Source organism: Dama dama, chromosome 7 (genome assembly GCF_033118175.1).
Source record: "Dama dama isolate Ldn47 chromosome 7, ASM3311817v1, whole genome shotgun sequence".
Classification (NCBI taxonomy): domain Eukaryota; kingdom Metazoa; phylum Chordata; class Mammalia; order Artiodactyla; family Cervidae; genus Dama; species Dama dama.
The window spans coordinates 34094370-34110655 of record NC_083687.1 but is presented as its reverse complement, the minus strand read 5'-3'; the positions used below and the strand labels follow the sequence as shown (position 1 = coordinate 34110655).

Sequence of the window (16286 nt, the reverse complement as noted above, 5' to 3'; positions counted from 1 at the left end):
GAGGTGAAAATGAGGTTGCTCCTGTGATAAACAGGGGAGTCCTGCCACCTCCACTTTGCACACACCCAGGATCTCTTAAGCTTGGTCTGGGAGCGGAAAATGTTTTCCCATCCTTAGCTGTTTGAACCCTCTTGGGAAGTCATGTGAGTCTGACTGCTGGCTGCTCTCGATGCCTGGCTGGCTTCTCACTAGTATATGAAGGTGGAGTTCGGTTTTCCCCACATCCATCTCCCTCTGCTTCCCTTCACTGGGATTTATGGACTCTTCCCTGCCAGGAGGTTATTCTCTTCATGTAACATTGGGGCAGGAGACCGTTTCTCTTTTGTGCAACCTGCCTGCTGCTTTTCTGGGCTTACTTTGATTCCTATCGTGGAGTCTCTCTAGATTTCATTACTCCTCCTGGTGTGGTGGATATTTAGGTAGTAGAAATCTTTCAGATGTCCTTCCTTAAACAGATCAGCAAGTCCTAGCAGCATGGCCATAGGCAGATTGGTGGACTTTGGGACCATGGTGTCCAGTGCTGGTAAAGCCACCAAACGAAAGTTTCTGTTCTCTGCAGAGTCAGGTCTGTCTCCGGCTGACAAGTGGGTGGCCAGATGCAGGAATGTGGTGTAGATGGAGGGCAGTAATTAAGGGCATGGAAAGGCTTCGGTGTTTGAGTCCCAGCCCTGCTCTGTGCCACCTTTTGCGTGTTACTCACCCTTGTTAAACCTCAGTAACCGCTGCCATTGGGGTTTTTATAAGGATTAATGAGGTATGGCATAAATACTCTTAGCACAGTCATTCACTGGCACATGATCAGTAAATGGTGAAAGTCATCATGGTGATGTTATTAAGAAAGAATTGGCTGTAGATGCTCCTTTCCCACTTTCCAAGTTTCCAACGTCATGTCCATTTAGCCTGTGTTCTTGTCAGACTTAAGGAAACTCTCAACTTCATTTTTTGTTTAATTCCTTATTACTTTCCCTTCCTTATAAATTTATTACTTATATTTTAAAATTTATTATCTAGTCTTGCCATAGTCAGAGACCATTTTCTGAATAGTATTAAATTGGAAATTTGATTGAGTCTCTGAATCTCTTCTCAACTAACCCAGGTGGGTAGACTTGCTTTGGGGGAGTCCTTTGGTTTTAAAGCGACTTAGTAAAGAAGCCGAGGGCTTTTTCTTTCTTCTAAAGTATGTTTCCATTAAAATCTTCAGTGTTCAATGTGTAGCTTAATGTCTTTTGAAAGGATAGCTATTTTCGAACCCGTGTTTACGTTACAACCTTTTGAGTGTAGGATATTCATTATCTTACAGACCCTCCACTTGTAGGACTTTACAAACTATCAGGAACAATCTATTAGAATTTATTGCTTTTGGCTGGAGGCCAAGAATATGGGCTTGTTCGTTTATGGTATGACACTTAAAAAGGCCAAAGACCAGGGATTTAATTCCCAGATAGGCCAATTAGTGTAGCTTTGTTCCATAACTTCAGAGTGAACCTCAGACCCCAGCCATCTGTCTTTAAAATGCCTGTTGTTGACCACAAGGCACCTTGGTCACATTGGTGGAGGATTGGATGGAGCCACAGAAGACCGTGAACCAACCACTCATTACGAGGAGAGATCCAGACGCCCCCTGTGTACAAGACGGTGAGTCAGTAGACTCAGCCTCAGAAATGAATGCTGGAGAACTCTGCCAGGGGAGCTATTGTTTTAAGAAATGTTTAATAAGAATTACTAAGTGATCCATCAGAGTCCAGACATCAGGAAAGTTAGAAAACTCAGTTATTTTAATTCTTACTGTGCATTTGTAAATGATTCTTTCATAGAAGATAAGGGGAAAGTACCAGAAGGAAGACGTGTGACAATATGGTAGTTTCCCGATGAGCTTAGATCTTAAAAGGAAGTACAGAAAAGATATAGGCCTGACTCTGACAGTCAAGGGGAACCACAGTGATAGTAGCTTATGTTTGCATACGAGTGCCAGGCACAGTTCTGGGTGCTCTTGTTTGACCACACTAGGACTTTATGAGGTAGGTGCTAGTATTTGTTGCCATTTTACAGATGAGCAGATTGAAGCACTGAGCTGAATACCTAAGTATATCTGTAGACCTACAGCTAGTTAGGTAACTGGGATATGAATCTAGGTGGTCTGATTCTAGAGAAACCTGAGACTTGCAGAAGATGTTCTGGATGATAGAAAAGTTATCAAAGAAATAGAATCAGAAGAAAATAAAAGCTGCATCTGAACAGAGGTGATGGACGGTGTGTGTCAAAGTGAAAGTGTTAGGCGCTCAGTCGTGTCCAACTCTTTGAGACTCCATGGATGGTAGCCCTCCAGGCTCCTCTCTCCATGGGATTCTCCAGGCAAGAATACTGGAGTGGGTAGCCATTCCCTTCTGCAGGAGAATGTGTGTACTAATGCAGGAAAACCCTTCAACCCCTATTATCTGTCTTTTTTTTTTTTTTGGTCTTTTATATACATATTAAAAAACCCAGAATGTTAACAGTATGTTTGGAAAGTAATAAGATCTAGTTTTTCTAAAGGAATTTAAGCCTCCCAGCCTAACAGAATTCCTTTTTGACATCCTGCAGACATTTGGGATAGAGGTGGTTCATCCACCTAAAGGTGATCTTTAGGGAATGTGGAGAACAGAAATAGTGCTGGACAGGTGTGTGTGTGTCGGGGGGGCGGGGGCGCAGGTGTGGAAAAGGGTGCCAAGCTCCACATCAAAGGAACTGGCATCTTTCAATATTTAGAGCTTACTGGGTTTCCAGACTTGCTCTGAGTGAGCTCATAGTAAGAAAACTAGAGTCCGAGAAAGAATGTTGAATGGGAGAAAGTTGGATTGTCTGGAGTCCAAGTGGTTTTCCTCATTGGCTCGTGAGTCACCTGCACTTGGAAGAATTCAGGTGTAAGATGGATGAGACTTCAGTCCGGGGATGTCTCAGACGTGGTGTAACATCAAGGGCTGATGAGACTGTTAGGTTTCCTCTGACCTGTTCCTAAGAGCACAACTTTATAATAAAATGAGGCCAGAGACTCATTTGTATCTTTGGTTTTCCGTCTGTGAAGAGGTCATTTAATCTCATTTCTACCTGAGGAAACCTGGGTTGAGAGAAGAGTGACTTGCCCAGGTCAGGTTTTGGTGACAGGCAGGCTCGACACTCAGCTGGGCTCTTAACCTGACTACACCTGTCATGATACTGGGCCATCCAGAGAGTCTCTGGGTGCAGGGCAGTTTTGGGGGTTGGGCTCACCTGGGTTCAAAGCCCAGTTCTGACACTTACAGTCATCCTTCAGTATCCACAGGGGATGGTTTCTGCACCCCCTTACTTCTCTGCAAATACCGAAACCCAAGGTGCTCACTTTGCTTACGTAAAATGGCATAGTATTTGCATATAATCTATGCACACCCTCCCATTTACTTTAAATCATCTCTAGATTACTTCTAATACCTAATACAATGTGAATGCTGTATAAATAGTTGCTTTAGTGCAGGAAACTCAAGTTTTGCTTTTTGGGACTTTCTGGATTTTTTTCCCCAAGTTTTTTCAATCTGTGTTTGGTTGAATCTGCGGATGTGGAACCCTCGGATCCAGATGACCAACTGCTCTGTAGCTTTCATTACTTCTTTGACTGCTCAACCAAAGAAGTGGAATTGTTGTGCAGATCAAGCGAAAAGAACATACTTGGCATCTAGTAAGTACTGAGGATATGTCTTTGTTCTTTGTAGTTAGGCTTGAAATCTATTTATTATTACTGATAAGTTTTCTAAGATCTCTCGAGTCATGCCTATGAAGGTTCATTTTTGCCTTATTTTTTCTTTGGATAAGGTGGAATTTGATAAGGGCATTTTGTATAGTTTCTCCATATGTGAAAACTTTATATCTTCTAGGGCCCTTTGGTGAACAAGGCCTTGAGCAGTTTTTACCCTCTCTGCAAGTATGTCATGTATTCTTTTTAAAAAAGATGCCTTCTAACTTACCTCTTTCTCCAGCTATGTCTTGCTGGTTACTGTGGCAACCACTCTCTAATAATCTTGTCAGGAAATATGATGTAACTATCTGTCTAATCTTATTTTCCAGACGTAAAACAAGCACACAGCTTCCTAAAGCGATCAGGGCCCAAGCACTGTTCCTCCTTGTTCTGATGTGTTATAAGATTATACGTACTTGTGGAAGAATGCACATCTTTGGGTGTTTCCTTGACTTAGAATGTTTACAGCACCCAGTGGTCCTTTGTGTCACTGTAAAGGCTTATGTGCTTTCATGCTCATTCTCCTATTCTTGAGGAAATTTTGGGTAGTTAAAAAAAAAACAAAACCAAGATTGTGGTTTCTAGAGGATTTATATTTATTTTTGGAACCTAAAAGGATCTAAGGTATTTGCTGGGATAGTTAGATCAAGTCAGTATTTTCATGTATTATCAAGAGGCTAATTTTACCAAACATTTTCCTCCTGGTCCAGGAGTCTGTACCTTCTCAGCATCACCTCCCCCTACCTTCCTCAGCGCCCCCTAACACACTCAGCAGGGGTCAATTAGGACCTCCAGCTCTCCGCTCCTGGTGATACCCCACGTGGCCAGCCTTCCATCACTCTGCCTTCCCCATCAGGACCACTCGCATTACACTTCCTGCTCCTGTGTGTTGTCAGTCACCCTAGGAAGCCTGGACTCCCAAGGCGTCCCCTTATTCCTTTGTCTTGTCCTCGTTTGACTCTTCGATTTCAGCTTTTAAAAGCCTGCCTCTCCCTCTGGAGTCCCCTTCCCGGGCGCCCTGTGCCCTCAGGATCATCAGCAGAGCTCCCCAACCTCCTGACTTGTCTGTGACCTTCCCCTCCTCCCTCTGGCTTTTCTGGAAACCTGGGTCTCCCCTGACAATACCGCTTCTCCCTCTAAGGTGGCTGCAGGTTCTTTAACCTTTCCTTGAACCATGTAAGGGAGGGGGGAGTATCCTCTACACAGTTTCTGTACCACATCCCCTCCTTCCAAAGAGTCTCAGGTCGCTGTGTGGCCCACTGGCCCTCCTTGTCAGTCACCTGCTCCTCCCCCCAGTCACTCCCCTCACTCCCTGGAGATTTCTGTTTCGGGTTCTCTGTCACTTTCTCCAAAGTGACTCCTGCTATTCCACCATTCAGGCCAATAATCCTCCCAACCCCTTTGTCCCTCCTCTCCTCCTAAGAGTGTATCTCCCTCCTTCCTCAATGGCTCCATTGCATGGTCATGCCCTTATTCTCATTGTCTCTGATAACCTCAGTGCCTCCGTAGCTCCCTCTGGGCATCCTGCTCCGACCACCACTCCCTTCCTTCTGGCTCATTCTGTGAGGTTCCTCCAACCTCGACAGTCCTTGAACCACCAGGACCTTCAGTTCGTTGCATCTGCCACCTCTTCGTGGTTCCACCTGACATCTCCCCTTTCCCAGGTTGATCATCCACTGTCATCACTACTTGCATCCTCAACACTCTCGTTCCTCTCACACTGTCATTCTCGCTTAACTGAACCACAATTCCAGGAGAATGCATCTCTCTGCACCTATTCTGCGCCTGCACCTGTGCAGCCAGATGTGCCCGGACACAACCGCACCACCATATTCACCACCTCGCTGTCAGCTGTGATCACAGATGCCCTTGATGTCACCTGACCGTCATGTCGTGTTGCCACTGTCTGTTCCCTCCCTTGCTCTCTCAGACAACCACTGCGCACTTTACACTTGCTGTTCAAACATCCATTGTCTCCGTACTCTTTACCACTACCTTTTTCACACAAACAAAAATGAAATTGATCAAAGAGAACGTCCACACGCTCCCCACACCACACCTCCCACCTGCCCGTCTGCGTCTGCGCCCGAGCCCGCGGTTCCTGGGCGGGGGGCGACATCCTATTTCCATCTCCAAATACCTTCTCAAGGGCATTGCTCCATAAAATTTCCCCTCTCCCTCCTGTGTCATCAGTTTTCTTCTCTCTACTGGATTCCCACAGGCATACAAGTTATTATTTTTCCCATTAAATAAAAACATCCTCTTGACTCCGATTTCCCCTCCAGCTACTCACCAATTTTCTTCCTTTCCTCTTTCAACATTTGGAGTGAGTCATCTGTATTCATCACATCTAATACTGATGCCCCCCCATCTCCCGCCCCCCATTCTGTCTGGAGCCCATACCGGGATTTTTACCCCTTGCTCAGACTCCACTGAGCTCTGTCAGCTCATCAGTGACATTTCATTGCTGCAGCAATGGTCCCAGGCTCCTCTTGTTTCACCTCCAGCAGCATTTGACGTGCTTGATTTTTCTTCCCCTTGAATACATTCTCCACTTGACTGCCTGGACACACCCCTCCTGGTTTTCCCGGTTCCTCTCTGGCTGATCTTTTTCAGCCTCCCTTGCTGGTTGTTCATCTCCCCAAACTCTAAATGGAGTGCCTCTGGGCACTTGTATTTCTTCTCTATTTAGCTTACGCTTTCAAGCTTGTCTATGCGATGAAAGTTGCTACATTTTCATTGGTAGCCCAGATCTCACCTGTGGACCTGACCACCCGCTGGTCAGCACTACTCAGATGTGTCCAATAGGCATTTCAAGCACAGCCTGTGCCCGCAACCCCTTAACGGTCTGTTTCACAGTGTGATCATTTCTAGGGGAGCCCCTTCTGGGAAATTGGATCTGGGGGATCGCACAAGGATGTGTGGACAAAATTAGGGCTTCAAGAGGCAAAGCGAGGGAGAAAAGACAGGTTGGGGGCAAATTTGGCTTCATAATTGCTTGGATCTTGTCAAAGTTAATATTGCTGAGAAGCATTAATGTTTTTGAAGGGAGGGTCAGAGAAGGTTGCAGGATGTGGAGATGGGTTTTGAAAAAGGTAAATGAGTGATGAAACCTCAGGCTGATAATGCCTTTTCTGAAAGGACTTGAGGCTATATCCTGTCGGTTTATTTTTTGATGATAAATTCAGGAATACTGGAATAAAAATCAACTACTTGAAATGCACAGCTGTTTTGCTAACATCTTCTAGTGCATCGGTTTTGTTCCAACTCTGTTGGAAGTTCAGGCGAGCCAGTAGACTATAACCCGCCAGGCTCCCCTGTCCATTGGATTCCCAGGCAAGAATACTGGAGTGGGTTGCCATTTCCTACTGCAGGGGATCTTCCAGACCCAGGGATCTAGTCCATCGGGGTGCATTATAAATACATTCAAATGCCATTTCCCCATGGAGTTTGGTGGGTAAAATGTTCTGGATAACTTGATTATCTGGGTCACTGAGTGTTAGCTAGGTTTCGGTCTTACTAGTTACTCGTTTTGTGATTTACCTGTTCAGCTCTGGTTTTAGCTGTTTAATGAACTTTGGAGAAAAGTTCTTTTGTTTTTTAAATGTTTTAGTGAAAATGGTGTGGCTGTTACTTAATCATTTCGGGAAACATGTTCAGCTAGGAATGTTCACTTAGAGAAATGTGTTCAATTAAAACCTCCTTCGTGAAAAAAATCAACTGCTTGAATTTAAAACAACAATGAAAACAGCATAGCTGTCCAAAAAGAAAATCCTTGTTCTCTGCTGTCTCCAATCTGCTCCCCACCCCCACCAGTCTGCCCCACCAGACTTTCCATCTCAGTGAACAACATTCCAGTCTTCCCTTAGGACAGAACATTTGGAGTCATTCTTGAATTATCTTTCTCTCACACCCTCTCAGCAAATCCAATAGACTATACCTTCAAAATATATTCAGAATCCATTTCTAATCTCCTGACTGCTGGCATGCTGGGCCAGGCCGCCATAATTTTTCACGTGGATTAATGGAGTGTTCTAACCGGCCTCTCTGCTTCCTGCCTGATCTCCTTCAATCTGTTGTTAAACTTGCTCAGATTATGTCTTTCCTCTTTCTATCTCATTCAGAGGGAAAGCCAGTCACTCCTGCTATTTCTAAGCTGCTATGTGACCCAGGCCGCCATTACTCTCTTATTTTCCTCCATTTACTTTTTTCACTTCCTTCATCCTGGCTGTTTCTTGAATCAGTCTGGGCCTGCTTCCCACCTCAGAGCTTTTGCATTTGATGGAATTCCTTTCCCTTCCGGTCCTGTGTTCACATGGCAAGACTCCTGCACATCCCTCAGATCTTTCCTCAAATGTCACTTATCTGAGAGGCCTGTCCTGCTTTCCTGACCACCCCTCTTAGCTTTCAACACCCCTGCAACACTGTGTCTCCTTTCTCCACTTTATTGTTCCTTAGCATTCAGCAGCATCTAGCAGAATCTGTATTTACCTCATTCCTTGTCTTTTCTCCCTTCTGCTAGAACAGAATTGGCACAGGCCAGAGGTCTTTGTTCTGCTCACTGCTTATTTCCAAGACTGAGCCCATAGGTTGCTTTGTGGTAGAACCTCACAATATGTGTTAAACAAGAAGGACTCTTTCTTGCCCTGGGCATTCTTGTGGCTTAAAGTTTTTCTAAATTTGTTTGCCACAAAGCACTAATAAAACTAATTATTTTATTTCATGTCTTCTATTAAGTATATTTACTATATGTGTCACATTGATTTAAGACCATAATAATAGGAATGGCAGACAGACTGCAAATTAGAGAAGAGTTTCTACAGCCTTTCATGCTGGTTCATTTCAGTGCGTCCCATTCATGGTACAGCTGTATCTATACATTGAAAATGCGTCAGCTTGTTTATGTCTAGGTATCCTGCCTTATTACAGAAGCAAAAAAAGGCTCAGAGGGGCTGGCTGGAAATGTGATGACGTAAGGTTGTTGTAACCTAATACGTTGCTTCAAGTGCTGGGTGATGGGAAAGTCTGGCTTTGTTTATGTTAATAATCTCATTTGCAAGAGACACCAGTCACTACCTTTTGTTGCACAGTTTGCATTATTCCATGCCAGAACTTTTATTACTTCAGTTCTGCTCCTCTCGTTTGGGTAATAATGTCCGCAGTCCTCCAGTTGTAAGTTAATTTGTATTCCAAGACCAAAAAGCTATTGAGTATTTGGCAACTTTCTCAGTTCAAATCAAACTAATGATAATTACCTAAATTCAGCCATTTGTTATCTTAGTAAAAGTCATTGATTCTGTGTCCCACTGGTTACTGCACATACAGTGCAGTATGTGTTACAAAACATACAAAACAAGGGACAGAACCTGTTCTGGTGCATTTTGGGTTCTCTTAGTCTGTCCGAGTGAAGATTCAAGGCAATTCTTGTTTCTGCTTACTTGCAAGTCTAAAAACATTCCATTTTAGAAATTAATGTAATATAAATTAATACTTTGGGTGGGGTAAAATAAGTTTTTAAAAAATTTATTTGGAAATTAGGTTTATGGAAGAGTAACCAAAATAGTTTAGAGAGTTCCCATGTACCTTTACCCTGCTTTCCCTAATGTTAACAGCTTAGTTGGCTCAGAGAGTAAAGAATCTGCCTGAATGCAGGAGACTGGGGTTCCATCTGGGTCAGAAAGACCCTGGAGAAGGGAACGGCTCCCCACTCCAGTATTCTTGCCTGGAGAATTCCCTGGACAGAGAAGCCTGGTGGGCTGAGTCCATGCGGGCCGCCAAGAGTCATGACTTTGCAGCTAACACTTTTGACTGTAGTAAACTCATCAAAGCCAAGAAATGAAATGAAGGTGTAACACTATTAACTACTGACTCCATGTGGATTTTGACCAGTTTTTCCACCAATGCCCTTTAATTCCAGGATTGAATCCACGATACTATGTTTCATGTAGTCATTTTTCTTCTAGTCTCCTGTAATCAATAGCATCTCTTTCAAAGTGTACATGGATGGAGAAAGTGAGTCAAGTTAAAGCTATAGGGTAGTTGTGAGAATTACAGGTTTAAGGGACTAGGTAAAACTTTGGAGATGGTCTGATCCAGGAACTATAAAGAGGTGGCCCTGCGAATTGAACTGGGCTCATACAATACTGGAATATGATTTGACTTAGTTGCCAACATTTAATGATTAGGAGGGCTTCCCTTGTAGCTCAGTTGGTAAAAAATCGGCCCACAGTGCAGGAGACCCGGGTTTGATTCCTGGGTTGGGAAGATCCCCTGGAGAAGGGAATGGCTACCCACTCCAATATTCTTGCCTGGAGAATTCCATGGGTAGGTTTTCCAGAAAAAGTGATGTTTTTCTTTCTTTTTTTAAGAAATCAGTGGCCCCTGCCACACCAGGTCTATTGACTGACTAGGATGATGGTGTGGTCCTGAGAGGTGGCCATCCCTTCTCTATGAGCAAGTAATTCCAGTCACTTCAGATTGTGCCCTTCCTGATATTGCTCTGGGCTAAACCTGCCCTTTACATGTCCACAAGATGAGTGTTGCGCTTAGTCCACCTGTCTTGCCTTCTTAGACCAAAAAGGAGCCGGACTCTTTTTTGGTCTAAGAGCTTGCAAGGCATGGTTTTGGCTCCTCCAGAGGATGACAAAGATGAAGGCAGAAAGACAGTGCAGTATAAATACCCAGTGAGGTCTAGTCCCACTCTTGGTTTACATGCATCTTTACTTGTGTCCCACAAATACCACAGTTTGCAAACAAGTCCCCTGAGACGACATCTGATTTGCTCCCACTTCCCGTTTAGCTGTTTGTGGTCACCTATTATGAGTCACTACCAGGTAAAAGATGATGAACCTGAAAATCCAGCTTTGTGGCTTCTCTTGAGAAGCCAGGTGACCAGGCAACGCCAGGGTTGCATTTCTCACCTGGCCTGGACTCAGGGCTGTGCCCTCAGCCAGGAATAGACTCTTCTGGCCCCCGCATGTCCATTGAGGGACCCCGTGGCATTTGTAGTGTGGGTCTTATGTTATTTATTGGGTCGGAAACCAGAGGAGCCCCAGGAGTTTCCTTTCATGTTGCCTGACCTTAGTTATTTTCTTGACAAGGAGGACGTCAGTAAGTCCTCCGAGTTGTTGAGGACAAGGGCGTTTGGCACAGGGACTTGTGATCGGCTCCGAGCCTAGCTGACAGTCTAATTCTGATTCTGTCTCTTGTGCCCTGACCCCTCTCCCCAGACATGCTCTCAGCTCCTAAGGTTTAATGATGCATATCAGTGTAGAGTGTTCTGTTCAGGAGCATTTTTGTTAAAGTAGCTCGAAGTACTTATTTAAAGAACTCAGCTGGGACTTCCCTGGTGGTCCAGTGATTAAGAATCCACTATGTAGTGCAAGGGAGACAGGTTTGATCCCTTGCTCAGGGAACTTAAACCCCACATGCCGCGGAGCAAATAAGCCCGGGTGCCACAACTGGTCCGTGTGCCACAACTAGTCTATGCGCTGCAACAAAGGATCGTGCATGCCACAAATAAGACATAGAGAAGCCAAATAAATGAATGAACGGCAATTGCATAAGGTGATAATTAAAAAAGAAAAACTAAGTGGAAACTACAGTTGTGAAATTTCAAGCAGTAGCTGGCCGGTAGCCCTGTAATCTCATATTAGGAGCATACGCATGCATATGTGCTCAGTCGCTTCGGTTGAGTCCGACTCTTTGTGACGCCATGGATTGTAACCTACCAGGTTCTTCTGTCCATGGGATTCTCCAGGCAAGAATACTGGAGGAGGTTGCCACGCCTTCCTCCAAGGGATCTTCCCGACCTGGGGATTGCTCAAATCTCCCTTCATCTCCTGCATTGCAGGCAGATTCTTTGCCCATTGAGCCACCTGGGAAGCCCCCCTAGGAGCATATACTTTATTTTTAATTTATTGTTTATTTTCATTAGGAATTGCGTAAAAATTTTATTTTATTGAAATGTAGTTGATTTTATAGCATTGTGTAAGTTTCTGCTGTACAGAATATATATATATGTATATATATATCAGTGATACATATACATTCTTTTTCATATTCTTTTATATTATAGTTTGTCACAGGATGTTGAATATAGCTCCCTATGCTGTACAGAGGGCCTTGTTTTGTATCCACCCTATATATAATAGTTGGCATCTGCTTATCCTAAACTCCCGGTTCTTCCCCCTCCATCCCACCTCCTAGCACACACATATAGAAACAAGGAGAGCATTCTCTTTTCAGATCATTATAGAAACATGGGGCCAATTATTAAAGGGGTTTTGTACCTGTGTGTAACTCCGAGGGTGTATATCTGTGTGGTCCAGTACGATAGCTGTGTTATATGGGGCCCCTGATGGGCTGCAGTCCACGGGGTCACAAAGAGTCAGGCGTGATTTAGCAACTAAACAACAACGGAGCACTTGGAGTGTGCTAGTCTGAGTTGAATTGCACTGTGAGTATAAGATACACACTGAATTTTGGATATACTCTGAAAGACAGAATGTAAAATGTCTCAAATAACTTTTTATATTGTCTACATGTTTAAATGATACTGTTTTGGATAGTTAGGTTAAGTAAAATAAGTTGTTAATTTCATCTTTTTTTTTTCTTTTTTTTAACTTAAAAAAAAAAAAATATGGCCAAAAGAAAATGTAAGCTTAAGGACACAATTCCTGTTAAATTTCTGTTAGACGTAGTGACTCTAGATTTTGCTGTATTGGATGGCGAAGAAGGGTGAGCAGCCTAGTTTCTAGGCCTTGGTAAAGTCAAGTTCAAAGAATAAGTGTGGACAGAATGGAACAGTAAATTGTTTTCATACCTCTTGGCTTTAATAAAATGTGTACTTCACTGCTCTCTTCAGTATATCTGCTGCATTTGGTTGGATACCAAGTTGCACTCTTGCTTGGTTAGTTGTACTGGTGTTGTGACATTGTTGGAAGTCAGAAAGATGCTTTTTGGAATTCCAAGCTTCTCTGCTATGTCCTTGAGTCAATTGTTTAACCTCCTGAGCCTCAAAGCCCTGCCCTGAAAAATAGGGACAATGGTGATCCACCCTAGTGTGTGAAAATTAGGGAAAGTAACACATGCAGAATAATATTTTTTGCATGTATAATATTGAGGATACAGTATTAGTATAGTAAATGATATTTCTCTTTGTTTTATTTCATTATTCTTGGTTGTATGAAAAATGTCTCATTTTATCACTTCTGTGTGCTAGGAGTAAGTGTTAGTTGCTCAGTCATGTCTGACTCTTTGCGACCCCATGGACTATAGCTCACCAAGCTCCTCTGTCCATGGAATTCTCCAGGCAAGAATACTGGAGTGGGTTGCCATTTCCTTCTCCAGGGGATCTTCCCGACCCAGGGGTCGAACTCCCACATTGTAGACAGATTCTTTACTGTCTGAGCCGAGGCTGCCCCACAAATCAGAAAAAGGCACTTTCATTGATTCACCAGAAAACATTTCTACTTGAGTTTTCTTCTATTCACTCCTCTCATGACAAAGGTTTTTTATTGTAAGTTGATCCGTCTTTCCAGTTGTTGATGTTCAATATTTATGAAAACCCAGCAGTGGACAGATACTCTGTTTTAGAGAGTATTGGACACCTTAAACTTTTATAGAAGCTGGAGACATGTGGGTACAATAGAAAGGAATGCATATATTATTACATAAAAGATCCCAGACAATTGGATAAGTGAGAATGGACAGAGTGATATATCCAAAACCATACCTTGGAGAAATACATAGCTGTTCTCCATCTGGTCCTCTCCCTTTGTGGTTGTCAAGTACACACAGGAGTACTATGTGGTTTTGTTTTTGTTTTAGGTAAGGCTTAGTTTTCCAGTTCTTCATATTCTTATTATATGCCTTATGGAGCTTATTTAACTTAGTGGAAAATGAATGTGAATAACCCTGGGAGCATCTGTAGGCATTAACTGCTAGAGAAACTCTGAATGGAAGAACAGAGTACCAGGAAGAATTGGTAGTTTTGCGTGGTTTTCAATTCTTTTCTCCTTTGTTCATTAAGGAATCGGGACCCAGAAGCTAGGAGTTTGGGACTCAGAAGGCCAGTTGGTGGCCTGCTTGCAGATAAAAATGTGTAGTTTTTTTTTTTTTTTTTAAGCTTATCTATTTTCCCTTAAATCAATGAAAGATAGTGCATTCCCAGGTGGCGCTAGTGGTAAAGAAAGAAAGAAAGTGAAAGTGATGTCATGTCCAACTCTTTGCAACCCCATGGAGTATAGCCTACCAGCCTCCTCCGTCCATGGGATTTTCCAGGCAATAGTACTGAAGTGAGTTGCCGTTTCCTTCTCCAGGGGATCTTCCCAACCCAGGGATCAAACGTGGGTCTCCTGAATTGTAGACAGATGCTTTACCGTCTGAGCCACCAGGGAAGTCTGCCTGCTAATGCAGGAGACAGGGGTTCTATCCCTGGGTCAGGAAGATCCCCTGGAGGAGGGCACAGTAATCCTCTCCAGTATTCTTGCCTAGAGAATCCCCATAGATAGAGGAGCCTGGTGGGCTATAGTCCATAGGGTCGCAAAGAGTCAATTAAGTATACATGCATTTTCCCTGAAATTGGTGAAAGGTACTGCATTAATCAATCATACTTTGGCTCACGTCCATGTCTCTTGTATTATAAAGGCTTGAATCTCTCACTTCTTTCCACAGATTGGCTTTGCTTGGCAGTAACTTTTCAAATGATAAGTCAAAGTCCTTCTGGCCAGAGTAACTCTCTATTAGCTGTGGACTGGCTTGTTTCATGCAAATTCCTCAGCTAGTACATACAGAAATGCTTTGTAACCAACAACTCCTTTATGATGTTTAAGTGTTGTTATTAACTGGAGTATGACCACTGGCCAGAAAATTTACTTGAAATCATCCACAGATTCCAGCCAACCCTCCTGCCACCACCTCTTGGTAGGTATGGAGGTGCTTTCCAAGTGGTCGTCCTATTATCCCACCTGGATCTCGGGCAGTATCTCACGGCCACTAGGAGCCTGGCTTTACCCACCAACTCTGGGTTCTGGTTGTCCTGCTCAGGATCTCAGAGCCACTCTGTAACAGGAGTCCTCTGATTCCTGATGGGCAGCTTCTCTTTCCTCAATTCTTATTATATTAATATATCATCTTATAGCTATACAGTAGCAATGGAAACGAGCAATTGCTTGCCAGAGTCCAGGGGGCAGGGCTGTCAGTAAGAGGATGTCACCTCTGGGACCCCTAAGCTGTTTGGTTTTCTACCTAGGCCTTCGGAATCAGTGCACATGTCCTAGATGCTTCTGCCATCATGACCCCATGAATGAGCCCAGGAAGAACTTTTGGTGGCTTGAGCACCCCCTCCCCCCACCTTTTGTTTGCTCTTTTTTGGACAAGATGTCAGGCATCTGCCTTCAATACCTTTGTTTTCTGTCCAGTCTGCAAGTAAAGAAGTGCTTCAAAACCTTTCAGATTAATAGTTCCTGCTATCATCTTGGTTTTCCTCCTTGGCTTTCTGGGCAGTGCTGGATGCTGCTTCTGCTAAAACTATTTTTTTTTTTTCCAATTTAAAAAATTATGATTAAAAACCACATAAAAATTATTGTTCTCTCTGGAGATGCACGGTTCAGTGGTGGTCAGTATAGGGACATGGTTATGCAGCACGTCTCCAGAGCTTTTTCATCTTGTCCACTGAGCATCCTTCACTGTGAGGTAGGATGAGATGTGCCATTGTTGGTTCATTTACTGTTTGCCCTGCTGCTTGTTCCCGTCTACAAAATACAGAATTCTGTTTGAACATCTCTTTTTCATAGAAATTGTGTCTATTTCCCCCTACTCTTGCTTACTCTTGGCATATCAAGTGGAATATATTAATAATGTGCTTGAAGTAGTCAGTATGTACCAGAATTTCTTCATATTGCTAAGTGAGCTTGTGTTGTTTGATGTTTTATTTCTTGGGATAGTAATTAACACTTTTCATATCATTCAACAAATAAATGACTATGCAGTGATTTTAAAAAAAAAAATGCTCCTATGAAGGCTTATATTAGATTGGCCAACAGTTCGTTTGGGGTTTTTCCACTGTCTATGAAAAACGAGAATGAACTTTTTGGCCAAGCCAGGTTTTTGGGAAAGAGGCTTCTCTGGCCGGACTTCCTTCCCGGTGAGACCGCTGGGCCAGCCATTCAGTGAATTTGCTCAAGCTGTTGTACTATCTTTACTTGCTATCTGGGAATCTAGGTAGAGATGGGATTTGAAAAGCCAGAAGTGAAGTAAAGTGAAAGTTCCTCAGTCGTGTCCGACTTTTTGCGACCCTATGGATTGTCCATGGAATTCTCCAGGCCAGAATAATGGAGTGGGCAGCCTTTCCTTCAAAAGTCAGAGATTTAGTTTAAAGATGGGGAATACTTAGGGCAGCAAGTATTCTCAATTGATACGATAGAAACCTCACCAAATACCTCGGCTAAAAAAAAGTATTCTCCGAGTTGAGCACAAGGTCCCAGCGTGGAAAGATGTACAGAGTTGTTTTTCCTGGCACTTTTCTGTCTCCAGTATC

At 43.4% G+C, this 16286-nt stretch overlaps 1 protein-coding gene across 4 annotated transcripts in view; it reads left to right on the top strand.

The window, feature by feature from the left end:
• The window catches only part of CARMIL1 (capping protein regulator and myosin 1 linker 1), a 303752-nt gene that overhangs the window by 54885 nt on the left and 232581 nt on the right, over window positions 1-16286 (top strand). Inside the window, exon 1 of one of the 4 annotated variants that reach the window (XM_061147462.1) lies at window positions 1469-1635. The exons of the other annotated variants lie outside the window; for them this stretch is intronic. The gene's annotated coding sequence lies outside the window, so the exon portion shown is untranslated. Of the gene's footprint in view, window positions 1-1468; window positions 1636-16286 lie in introns of those variants that run through there. 4 annotated transcript variants of the gene reach the window in all.